At 41.8% G+C, this 12530-nt stretch overlaps 1 pseudogene; it reads right to left on the reverse strand.

Annotated features, from left to right (window-relative positions):
• Nucleotides 1-12158: 12158 nt before the first annotated feature.
• LOC147345787 (5S ribosomal RNA) lies at nucleotides 12159-12277 on the reverse strand (annotated as a pseudogene).
• Nucleotides 12278-12530: the final 253 nt, after the last annotated feature.

The raw sequence follows: 12530 nt of genomic DNA on the forward strand, positions 1-12530 counted from the left end.
AGCACCTGTGAGAGGCCAAGGCCAGAGGAATGGACGGGCCACCGGGTGTCAGGAGAGACAGAGGCAGAAAGAGATGAAAGTTCAGAGATAGACTCCAGGACTGTGAGAGGGAGATACAGAGAGACAGACAGACAGACGCGTGCGCGTGCGCACACACACACACACGGAGGCAGAGACAGAGGGAGACACAGAGCGAGTGACAGAGAGACACGCAAACAGGAGACAGACAGGGGAGAGAGGATGGCATCGGATCTGAGACAGACACACTGGCACAGCCCGTGACACACCTCAGAGGAAGGCCACGCGGAAGAAGCAGCTTCCCCAAGGGAGGGGGCATCAGCTTTGGGCTGGGCCCGGCTGGACATGGTGCCCTGGGGCTGGCGGTCACCCGTGGGGACCCCAAGACTTCCTCGAAGCCGAGGTCTCAAAGGTCCCCTTCGGCCTGGCTACCTAAGGCGAGACCCAGCCTCCACCCCCAGGCCAGAGGGTGAGTGTGTGAGAGTGTGTGTGAGTGTGTCAGTGGGTGAGGGTGGGGTCGGGTCGACTTGGGGCCGGGTGGATACCCAGAGTGGAGGGGGGAGGGTGTGGAGGCCGGGGGTTGGGAAGCTTGCATGTCCTCTTGCTGTCTCTCTCTCCCTCTTTCTCCGTCTCCCTTACCTGTGGTTTCTAGCTCTTGACCTGTCTCGGCGGCAGGGTGTGTGTGTGTGTGTGTGTGTGTGTGCGTGTGTGCACCTCCAAACCCAAAGCAACTTTCTATGGAGACATAGTGAAGGGTAAATGCATTCTTACTCATCTGATATATCCTAAAACACTGGACATGTCTGGACTCAAACTTTCAGGGCCGCCTTCCTGCCACCTCTGGCAAGCATTGATGGTGCAACTGTAATCCTCTAAAGGACCAAAAGTCCTGTACAAGTCCAGACATCTGCTCTGTACAGTCTCTTCTTACAGTACAGAAAAGTATAGAACAGAATGACACATTCTTTGTTAATTGTACAGATGAATCAGCTGCTATCTGCTGCCTAGTCAACATGGTCAACATGAGGGAGTCAAGCAAGAGTTCCAAATCTCCTGAATGTGGTCCTTGGAAATACTTCTGTTCTTAGTTGCTCAGTTGTGCCCAACTTTTATGCTACCCATGGACTGTGGCCAGTCAGGCTCCTCTGTCCGTGGCATTTCCCAGTCAAGAATACTGGAGTGGAGGGAGGAGCCAAGATGGCGGAGGAGTAGGACGGGGAGAACACTTTCTCCCCCACAAATTCATCAAAAGAGCATTTAAACGTCGAGTAAATTCCACAAAACAACTTCTGAATGCCGGCAGAGGACATCAGGCACCCAGAAAAGCAACCCAACTCTTCGAAAGGAGGTAGGAAAAAATATTAAAAACAAACAAAAAAAAAGAGACAAAAGAGGGAGGGACGGAGTTCCGTCCCGGGAAGGGAATCTTAAAAAGAGAGAAGTTTCCAAACATCAGGAAACCTTCTCACTGCCGAATCTGTGCCGAGCTTTGGAAGCACAGAGGGCAACATAACAGGGAGAAAAAATAAATAAACAATTTAAAACTCGCAGATTGCGAGCCCTACGGTAACTCCCCCAGCAGAGAAGCAGCGCAGACGCCTGCATCCGCCATTAGCAAACTGGGGCTGGGCAGGGAGGCGCGGCGTGGGCTGCATCGCTGAGAGTAAGAATCTGGCCTGAATACCCTGAGCGCTATCTGAGCGAAATAATTTGGGCTAGCAAACCAGACTGTGGGATATCTACCACGCGAAAAGCCAGCCCTAACCTAAGACCGCCAGGCCCGCACACGGAACAAAAGACTGAACAGAGATAGCCGGCTGCAGACCTTCCCCCTCCGGTGACAGGCAGCCAGAGCCGGAAGGGGGCAATTGCAGCCCCAGAGAGACATTATCTATAAAATTGTAAGCAGGCTTCTTTGCTAACTAAAACTTCTTGGGGGTCTGGACGGTCAACATCTGCCTGAGAAGGTGCGCCGGTTTTACATCCAGATAACCGAGTGGCGGGGAGGCGATAAGTCGCAGCATTGGCGCTCGCCTGGGAAGAGCAAATTGGCGCTCGGACCTGGGAAGAGCACAAAACGCAGGCCCAACTGAGTCTGCGCCTCTGAGGACTACCCGAGTGCCTGAACCTGAGCGGCTTGGACCTGGGAGGTGCAGGCAGCCCAGGGCCAGCCTCGGATTGTTCCCGGCAGAACAACCTAGAGTCCGAGCAGTGTGGACAGGGAGGCTACACGGGCCGTGAGCGGGGGCAGACCCAGGGTGGCTGAGGCACTGCGAGCCCACGCCAGTGTTATTTGTTTGCAGCATCCCTCCCTCCATCCCCACAGCGCGACTGAACAAGTAAGCCTAAAAAAAAAAAAAAAAAAAGTGTCCTCCACCGTGCCCTTTGAGTCAGGGCGGAAACCAGATACTGAAGAGACTAGCAAACAGAAGAAGATATAACAGAGGGAAACGCCTTGGAAGCTACAGGCAATAGATCAAAACCCTGTGGTTACTACGGACTACATAGGAAGGGGCCTATAGATCTTGAGAAATATAAATCTGACCAAGGAACTAGCCAAAAATGAACTGAACCCACAACACCCACAAAAAAAAAAAAAAAAAAAAAAAAGTCCTAGATATATTTTTATTATTTTTACGATCATTCTTTCTTTTTTTTTTTAACTAAAAAAAAAAAAATTTTAAGTCCTCTATTGTTCCTTTAATTTTCACTTTTATAACCTATTACTTTGCAAAAAAAAAAAAAAAGACCCTATTTTTTTCTTCTTCAGCAAACTTCACATATATATATTTTGTAATTTTTTGACCTTGTTTTTTTTTGTTTGTTTGTTTTTGTTTTTGTTTTTTTCTTCTTTTCTTTAACATTGTATTTTTGAAATTCCAAACTCTACTCTAGATTTTTAATTTTCGCTTTTTGGTATATGTTATCAATTTTGTACCTATAGTTTTTTTTTATATAATTTCTGTGACTTTTTTTTTCTTTTTTTTTTCTTCTTCTCTGTTTCTTTCTCTTCTTCTTTTATATAACATTGTATATCTGAAATTCCAAGCTTTACTGTAGATTTTTAATTTATGCTTTTTGGTATTTGATATCAATTTTGTACCTGTATTTTCTTTATAATTTTTGTGACATTGTTCGTATTTGTTTGTTTGTTTTCTCTCTTTATTTTTATTCTTCTTTTTTTTTTTTTTAACATTGTATTTTTGAAATTCCAAACTCTACTCTAGATTTTTAATTTTTGCTTTCTGGTATTAGTTATCAATTTTGTACCTGTACTTTCTTTATAATTTTCGCGACCCTGTTTGTTTTTGTTTGTTCGTTTTTTCTCTCTTTCTTTTCCTTCTTCTTTTCTTTAACATCGTATTTTTGAAATTCCAAACTCTACTCTAGATTTTTAATTTTCGCTTTCTAGTATTAGTTATCAATTTTGTACCTGTACTTTCCTTATAATTTTCGCGACCTTGTTTGTTTTTGTTTGTTCGTTCTTTCTCTCTTTCTTTTCCTTCTTCTTTTCTTTAACATCGTATTTTTGAAATTCCAAACTCTACTCTAGATTTTTGATTTTTGCTTTTATGTATTTGTTACCAATTTTGTACCTTTAAGGACCCAATCTTCAGGACCCATTTTTCACTAGGGAGTGAGATTACTGGCTTGACTGCTCTCTCTCCCTTTGGACCCTCCTTTTTCTCCACCAGGTCGCCTGTGTCTCCTCCCTAACCCCTCTCTACTCTACCCAACTCTGTGAATTTCTGTGTGTTCCAGATGGTGGAGAACACTTAGGGAACTGATTACTGGCTGGATCTGTCTCCCTCCTTTTCATTCCCCCCTTTTATCCTTCTGGCCACCTCTGTTACCTTCCTCCTTCTTCTCTTCTCTGTATAACCCCGTGAACATCTCTGAGTGGTCCAGTTGTGGAGTGCACATAAGGAAATGACTACTGGCTAGCCCACTCTCTCCACTATTGATTCACCTCATCTCATTTGGGTCACCTCTAACTCCCTCCTCCCTCTTCTCTTCTCCATGTAACCCTGTGAACCTCTCTGAGTGACCCTCACTGTAGAGAAACATATCATCTTTAATGTAGATGTTTTATCAATGGTGCTGTATAGAAGGAGAAGTTTTGAAACTACTGTAAAAATAAGACCGATAATCGGAAGCAGGAGACTTAAGTCCAAACCCTGACTCCAGGGAACTCCTGACTCCAAGGAACATTCACTGACAGGAGCTCATCAAATGCCTCCATACCGACACTGAAACCAAGCACCACACAAGGGCCAATAAGTTCAGGGCAAGACATACCAAGCAAATTCTCCAGCAACAAAGGAACACAGCCCTGAGCTTCAAGATACAGGCTGCCCAAAGTCACCCCAAAACTATAGACATCTCATAACTCATTACTGGACATTTCATTGCACTCCAGAGAGAAGAAATACAGCTCCACCCACCAGAACACCGACACAAGCTTCCCTAACCAGGAAACCTTGACAAGCCACCTGTACAAACCCACACACAGTGAGGAAACGCCATAATAAAGAGAACTCCACAAACTGCCAGAATACAGAAAGGACACCCCAAACTCAGCAATTTAAACAAGATGAAGAGACAGAGGAATACTCAGCAGATAAAGGAACAGGATAAATGCCCACCAAACCAAACAAAAGAGGAAGAGATAGGGAATCTACCTGATAAAGAATTCCGAATAATGATAGTGAAATTGATCCAAAATCTTGAAACTAAAATGGAATCACAGATAAATAGCCTGGAGACAAGGATTGAGAAGATGCAAGAAAGGTTTAACAAGGACCTAGAAGAAATAAAAAAGAGTCAATATATAATGAATAATGCAATAAGTGAAATTAAAAACACTCTGGAGGCAACAAATAGTAGAATAACAGAGGCAGAAGACAGGATTAGTGAATTAGAAGATAGAATGGTAGAAATAAATGAATCAGAGAGGATAAAAGAAAAACGAATTAAAAGAAATGAGGACAATCTCAGAGACCTCCAGGACAACATTAAACGCTACAACATTCGAATCATAGGGGTTCCAGAAGAAGAAGACAAAAAGAAAGACCATGAGAAAATACTTGAGGAGATAATAGTGGAAAACTTCCCTAAAATGGGGAAGGAAATAATCACCCAAGTCCAAGAAACCCAGAGAGTACCAAACAGGATAAACCCAAGGAGAAACACCCCAAGACACATATTAATCAAATTAACAAAGATCAAACACAAAGAACAAATATTAAAAGCAGCAAGGGAAAAACAACAAATAACAAACAAGGGAATTCCCATAAGGATAACAGCTAATCTTTCAATAGAAACTCTTCAAGCCAGGAGGGAATGGCAAGACATACTTAAAATGATGAAAGAAAATAACCTACAGCCCAGATTATTGTACCCAGCAAGGATCTCATTCAAGTATGAAGGAGAAATCAAAAGCTTTTCAGACAAGCAAAAGCTGAGAGAATTCAGCACCACCAAACCAGCTCTCCAACAAATACTAAAGGATATTCTCTAGACAGGAAACACAAAAACGGTGTATAAACTCGAACCCAAAACAATAAAGTAAATGGCAACGGGATCATACTTATCAGTAATTACCTTAAATGTAAATGGGTTGAATGCCCCAACCAAAAGACAAAGACTGGCTGAATGGATACAAAAACAAGACCCCTACATATGCTGTCTACAAGAGACCCACCTCAAAACAGGGGACACATACAGACTGAAAGTGAAGGGCTGGAAAAAGATTTTCCATGCAAATAGGGACCAAAAGAAAGCAGGAGTAGCAATACTCATATCAGATAAAATAGACTTTAAAACAAAGGCTGTGAAAAGAGACAAAGAAGGTCACTACATAATGATCAAAGGATCAATCCAAGAAGAAGATATAACAATTATAAATATATATGCACCCAACACGGGAGCACCACAGTACGTAAGACAAATGCTAACAAGTATGAAAGGAGAAATTAACAATAACACAATAATAGTGGGAGACTTTAATACCCCACTTACACCTATGGATAGATCAACTAAACAGAAAATTAACAAGGAAACACAAACTTTAAACGATACAATAGACCAGTTAGACCTAATTGATATCTATAGGTCATTTCATCCCAAAACAATGAATTTCACCTTTTTCTCAAGCGCACATGGAACCTTCTCCAGGATAGATCACATCCTGGGCCATAAAGCTAGCCTTGGTAAATTCAAAAAAATAGAAATCATTCCAAGCATTTTTTCTGACCACAATGCAGTAAGATTAGATCTCAATTACAGGAGAAAAACTATTAAAAATTCCAACATATGGAGGCTGAACAACACGCTGCTGAATAACCAACAAATCACAGAAGAAATCAAAAAAGAAATCAAAATTTGCATAGAAACGAATGAAAATGAAAACACAACAACCCAAAACCTGTGGGACACGGTAAAAGCAGTCCTAAGGGGAAAGTTCATAGCAATACAGGCACACCTCAAGAAACAAGAAAAAAGTCAAATAAATAACCTAACTCTACACCTAAAGCAACTAGAAAAGGAAGAAATGAAGAACCCCAGGGTTAGTAGAAGGAAAGAAATCTTAAAAATTAGAGCAGAAATAAATGCAAAAGAAACAAAAGAGACCATAGCAAAAATCAACAAAACCAAAAGCTGGTTCTTTGAAAGGATAAATAAAATTGACAAACCATTAGCCAGACTCATCAAGAAACAAAGGGAGAAAAATCAAATCAACAAAATTAGAAACGAAAATGGAGAGATCACAACAGACAACACAGAAATACAAAGGATCATAAGAGACTACTATCAACAATTATATGCCAATAAAATGGACAACGTGGAAGAAATGGACAAATTCTTAGAAAAGTACAACTTTCCAAAACTGGACCAGGAAGAAATAGAAAATCTTAACAGACCCATCACAAGCATGGAAATTGAAACTGTAATCAAAAATCTTCCAGCAAACAAAAGCCCCGGTCCAGACGGCTTCACAGCTGAATTCTACCAAAAATTTAGAGAAGAGCTAACACCTATCCTGCTCAAACTCTTCCAGAAAATTGCAGAGGAAGGTAAACTTCCAAACTCATTCTATGAGGCCACCATCACCCTAATACCAAAACCTGACAAAGATCCCACAAAAAAAGAAAACTACAGGCCAATATCACTGATGAACATAGATGCAAAAATCCTTAACAAAATTCTAGCAATCAGAATCCAACAACACATTAAAAAGATCATACACCATGATCAAGTGGGCTTTATCCCAGGGATGCAAGGATTCTTCAATATCCGCAAATCAATCAATGTAATACACCACATTAACAAATTGAAAAATAAAAACCATATGATTATCTCAATAGATGCAGAGAAAGCCTTTGACAAAATTCAACATCCATTTATGATAAAAACTCTCCAGAAAGCAGGAATAGAAGGAACATACCTCAACATAATAAAAGCTATATATGACAAACCCACTGCAAACATTATCCTCAATGGTGAAAAATTGAAAGCATTTCCTCTAAAGTCAGGAACAAGACAAGGGTGCCCACTTTCACCATTACTATTCAACATAGTTTTGGAAGTTTTGGCCACAGCAATCAGAGCAGAAAAAGAAATAAAAGGAATCCAAATTGGAAAAGAAGAAGTAAAACTCTCACTATTTGCAGATGACATGATCCTCTACATAGAAAACCCTAAAGAGTCCACCAGAAAATTACTAGAAATAATCAATGACTATAGTAAAGTTGCAGGATATAAAATCAACACACAGAAATCCCTGGCATTCCTATACACTAATAATGAGAAAACAGAAAGAGAAATTAAGGAAACAATTCCATTCACCATTGCAATGGAAAGAATAAAATACTTAGGAATATATCTACCTAAAGAAACTAAAGACCTATATATAGAAAACTATAAAACGCTGGTGAAAGAAATCAAAGAGGACACTAATAGATGGAGAAGTATACCATGTTCATGGATTGGAAGAATCAATATAGTGAAAATGAGTATACTACCCAAAGCAATTTATAGATTCAACGCAATCCCTATCAAGCTACCAACAGTATTCTTCACAGAGCTAGAACAAATAATTTCACAATTTGTATGGAAATACAAAAAACCTCGAATAGCCAAAGCGATCTTGAGAAAGAAGAATGGAACTGGAGGAATCAACCTACCTGACTTCAGGCTCTACTACAAAGCCACAGTTATCAAGACAGTATGGTACTGGCACAAAGACAGAAATATTGATCAATGGAATAAAATAGAAAGCCCAGAGATAAATCCACGCACATATGGACACCTTATCTTCGACAAAGGAGGCAAGAATATACAATGGATTAAAGACAATCTCTTTAACAAGTGGTGCTGGGAAATCTGGTCAACCACTTGTAAAAGAATGAAACTGGACCACTTTCTAAAACCATACACAAAAACAAACTCAAAATGGATTAAAGATCTAAACGTAAGACCAGAAACTATAAAACTCCTAGAGGAGAACATAGGCAAAACACTCTCCGACATACATCACAGCAGGATCCTCTATGACCCACCTCCCAGAATATTGGAAATAAAAGCAAAAATAAACAAATGGGACCTAATTAACCTTAAAAGCTTCTGCACATCAAAGGAAACTATTAGCAAGGTGAAAAGACAGCCTTCAGAATGGGAGAAAATAATAGCAAATGAAGCAACCGACAAACAACTAATCTCAAAAATATACAAGCAACTCCTACAGCTCAACTCCAGAAAAATAAACGACCCAATCAAAAAATGGGCCAAAGAACTAAATAGACATTTCTCCAAAAAAGACATACAGATGGCTAACAAACACATGAAAAGATGCTCAACATCACTCATTATCAGAGAAATGCAAATCAAAACCACTATGAGGTACCATTTCACACCAGTCAGAATGGCTGCGATCCAAAAGTCTACAAATAATAAATGCTGGAGAGGGTGTGGAGAAAAGGGAACCCTCTTACATTGTTGGTGGGAATGCAAACTAGTACAGCCACTATGGAGAACAGTGTGGAGATTCCTTAAAAAACTGGAAATAGAACTGCCTTATGATCCAGCAACCCCACTGCTGGGCATACACACTGAGGAAACCAGAAGGGAAAGAGACACGTGTACCCCAATGTTCATCGCAGCACTGTTTATAATAGCCAAGACATGGAAGCAACCTAGATGTCCATCAGCAGATGAATGGATAAGAAAGCTGTGGTACATATACACAATGGAGTATTACTCAGCCATTAAAAAGAATACATTTGAATCAGTTCTAATGAGGTGGATGAAACTGGAGCCTATTATACAGAGTGAAGTAAGCCAGAAGGAAAAACATAAATACAGTATACTAACGCACATATATGGAATTTAGAAAGATGGTAACAATAACCCGGTGTACGAGACAGCAAAAGAGACACTGATGTATAGAACAGTCTTATGGACTCTGTGGGAGAGGGAGAGGGTGGGAAGATTTGGGAGAATGGCAATGAAACATGTAAAATATCATGTAGGAAACGAGTTGCCAGTCCAGGTTCGATGCATGATGCTGGATGCTTGGGGCTGGTGCACTGGGACAGCCCAGAGGGATGGTATGGGGAGGGAGGAGGGAGGAGGGTTCGGGATGGGGAACACATGTATACCTGTGGCGGATTCATTTTGATATTTGGCAAAACAAATACAATTATGTAAAGTTTAAAAATAAAATAAAATTGGAAGAATAAAAAAAAAAAAAAGAATACTGGAGTGGTTTGCCATTTCTTTCTCCAGGGGTTCTTCCCGACCCAGGGATCAAACCTGAGTCTCCTGCAGGTGGATGCCTTCCCATCTGAGCCACAATACAACTAATTGCCTAGTCAAAATACAAAGAAAAGAGCTAGTGTTCTACTAAGTGGAAAGATGATTTAAGAAATGGAAGCTTTCCTTTGTTGGTATATTTGAATCTTTATTTAGTTTTATTTTATTTTTACGATTAAGGCTACTTGAACAAGGCAAGAGAGAAACCCCAGAGTTGAAAAGCAATTGACTTTTTAAAAGAAGCATGTGGCAGGTGAAACTTTCTTCATTTTTTAGAGTTGGTTCAATGCAAAATCTTTACTCAACAAATATGACTCTTGTGAACTTTATTTCAAATCTCCACGATGAATCACTAAGGCATCAAGGAAGAAAGGAGTAGAGGTGGAGAAAAAAAGAGCAACCTTTCCCCTTGGCTCCATCTCAACCAGCTGCTTAGTTCCTTCATCTCATGGACTATGATCTGGGTTAATCTTGTTTGTCTGATTTTTGTTTGGGGACCGTTTCTAGTCACAGGGCTAGAAACAGTGGAGGGGGTAAGCCCTTCTTTCCATTCCACATCAGACCCATTGGGCAGTCCAGGCCCTGCCCACTGCATTGAGTCTGTAGCAACAGAATCACCAGTGATGCTGGTTAACAATGCATATTGCTGGAATCCACTCCATTCGCTACTGACTCTTTGAGGTGGTGGTCTGGAACCTATACCTGGAAACTTTCTTGATGATTCCAAATCACACCAAAGTCTGAGGACTATGGAAGATCTTCACATTTCTGGAAGAGCCGCACACCTCCAGAAGGAACCACAAGACTTGCCTGAAATGGTAAAGGTATAAGTATTGGACTGAAAGTTGGAAGGTCTCCACCTTTGCTATGTAAGTAAAATGATCTTTCTTTGAAATGAAAATGGACAATACTAAAAGTTCACATTGTTCTAGAGCATTAAATAAAAAAACCCCTGAATTATAGAAATCTGATGTATGAGTTCCTGGAAAGCAAGAACCTATATTTATTGATATGTCTTCATGCCTTAGATCGTGCCTTGAATATAGTGTGCACATCAACAGAAGAAAGAAAAGAACTGAATCGACAAAGATACAAAGAGATCCAAAGTGCTGAGCCAAGTGAAAAGTTGAGGCTTCGCAGAACTTTTCTGTCTTTCACACACTGAATAAATATTGAGCACCTACTATGAGCTAGTAGGCATGCAATATGTTTCTGGAAATAGAATGCTGAGAGAAGAAGAAACACAGTTCCTTCTTTCACTGAGACTAATCTAATGATAAATAACAGGCAGATACTTTGAGAACTTCTATAGGGGCCTCTTCCCTCACCAAAAACTGGGTGTCAGAGAAGGCTTTTCAGACTAATAATTGAGTTGAGATCCATAGGTTGAACCAACGTAAACCAGGGTTGAGGTGCAAGAAGAATTTCAGGCAGGTAAAATAGCATCTTGGAAGGCTACGTGACAAGGGAACCTTAGTACATTCAAGAAATGAAAAATGCCCTATGGGATGGAACCAAAAGAGTGCAGAGGGCATTCCAGTGAAAAGAAATCAGAGAAGAAAGTGGGGACCAAGCAATGAAGGGATTTGGTCATATCTTCACTATGATGGGAAAATACAAGAGCAGTTGGAGCAGGGAGGTGATAGAATTGCATCTGCATTTTAAAAAGGTCATCTTGCTCCACATCACTCATGATTGGACAGACTCAACTCCAAACTACAACGAGGTTCCACTTCACATTAGTCAGAATGGTCCTCGTGGAAAAGTCTGTAGATAAGAAATGCTGGAGAGGATGTGGAGAAAAGGGAACTCGCCCCCACCGTTAGTAGGAATGTGAGTTGGTAGAGCCACTATGGAAAAGAGTATGGAGGTTCCTGAAGGAACTAAAACTAGAAGTACCATATGATTCAGCAGTCCCACTCCCAGGCATATATCCACCAAAAGTATAACTGAACAAGATACATGCACCATCTGTGCACATATACCTGTGTGTGCGCGCGGGTGCGCGCGAGCTCGGGCGTTCGCCTGTGAGGATGGGGGGGCTGGGGTGGGGCTGGGGGTAGGGCTGTAGCTGGGGCTGGGGCTGGAGCTGGTGCAGCTCCCCGGGATTGCCTGAGGCACGCCAAGGGAGCCCCAGACGGAGACCCGCGGGACGGTCGTCTGGTTTCCTGGAAGCCAAATGCGGAGGGGCTCGCGGGCCACGCGGAGGCAACCCAGGTCTGCAGCGGGAGTCAGTGCCCCGGCCACCCACCCCCAGGAGGGGCTGGGGCTGTGGGAGCCCAAGTGTTGGGACGTGGGGCGGGGGCTAAAGGAGAGGGAAGGCAAAGAGCCTACAGCACCCGGTATGCCCAGGCGGTCTCCCACCCAGGTACTAACCAGGCCCAACCCTGCTTAGCTTCCGAGATCAGATGAGATAGGGCGCGTTCAGGGTGCTATGGCCTTAGACGGAGGCTGCTGCCGCCCGGCGCCCTCAGAGTCCTTCGCTGCACCTCCCTTTTGCTCTGACCTGCCGGTCAGCCATTCTGTCTACAAGTAATTTTACTCCCTCCCCTTTCTCTCCCTGCTTTCTGAGAGTCTCTCTCCTTCCATACTTGATGGTGTAATGAATGGATGCCTTAGATCATTTTCCCTCAACATTTTTTTCTCTTTATTTTTACATTGATTTCTATGAATTCATCTTCAAGTTTATGGATTATTTC

The sequence above is a fragment of the Bos grunniens genome, chromosome 24 (genome assembly GCF_055505025.1).
Source record: "Bos grunniens cultivar Pamir isolate PY7600 chromosome 24, Bosgru_T2T1.0, whole genome shotgun sequence".
Lineage (NCBI taxonomy): Eukaryota > Metazoa > Chordata > Mammalia > Artiodactyla > Bovidae > Bos > Bos grunniens.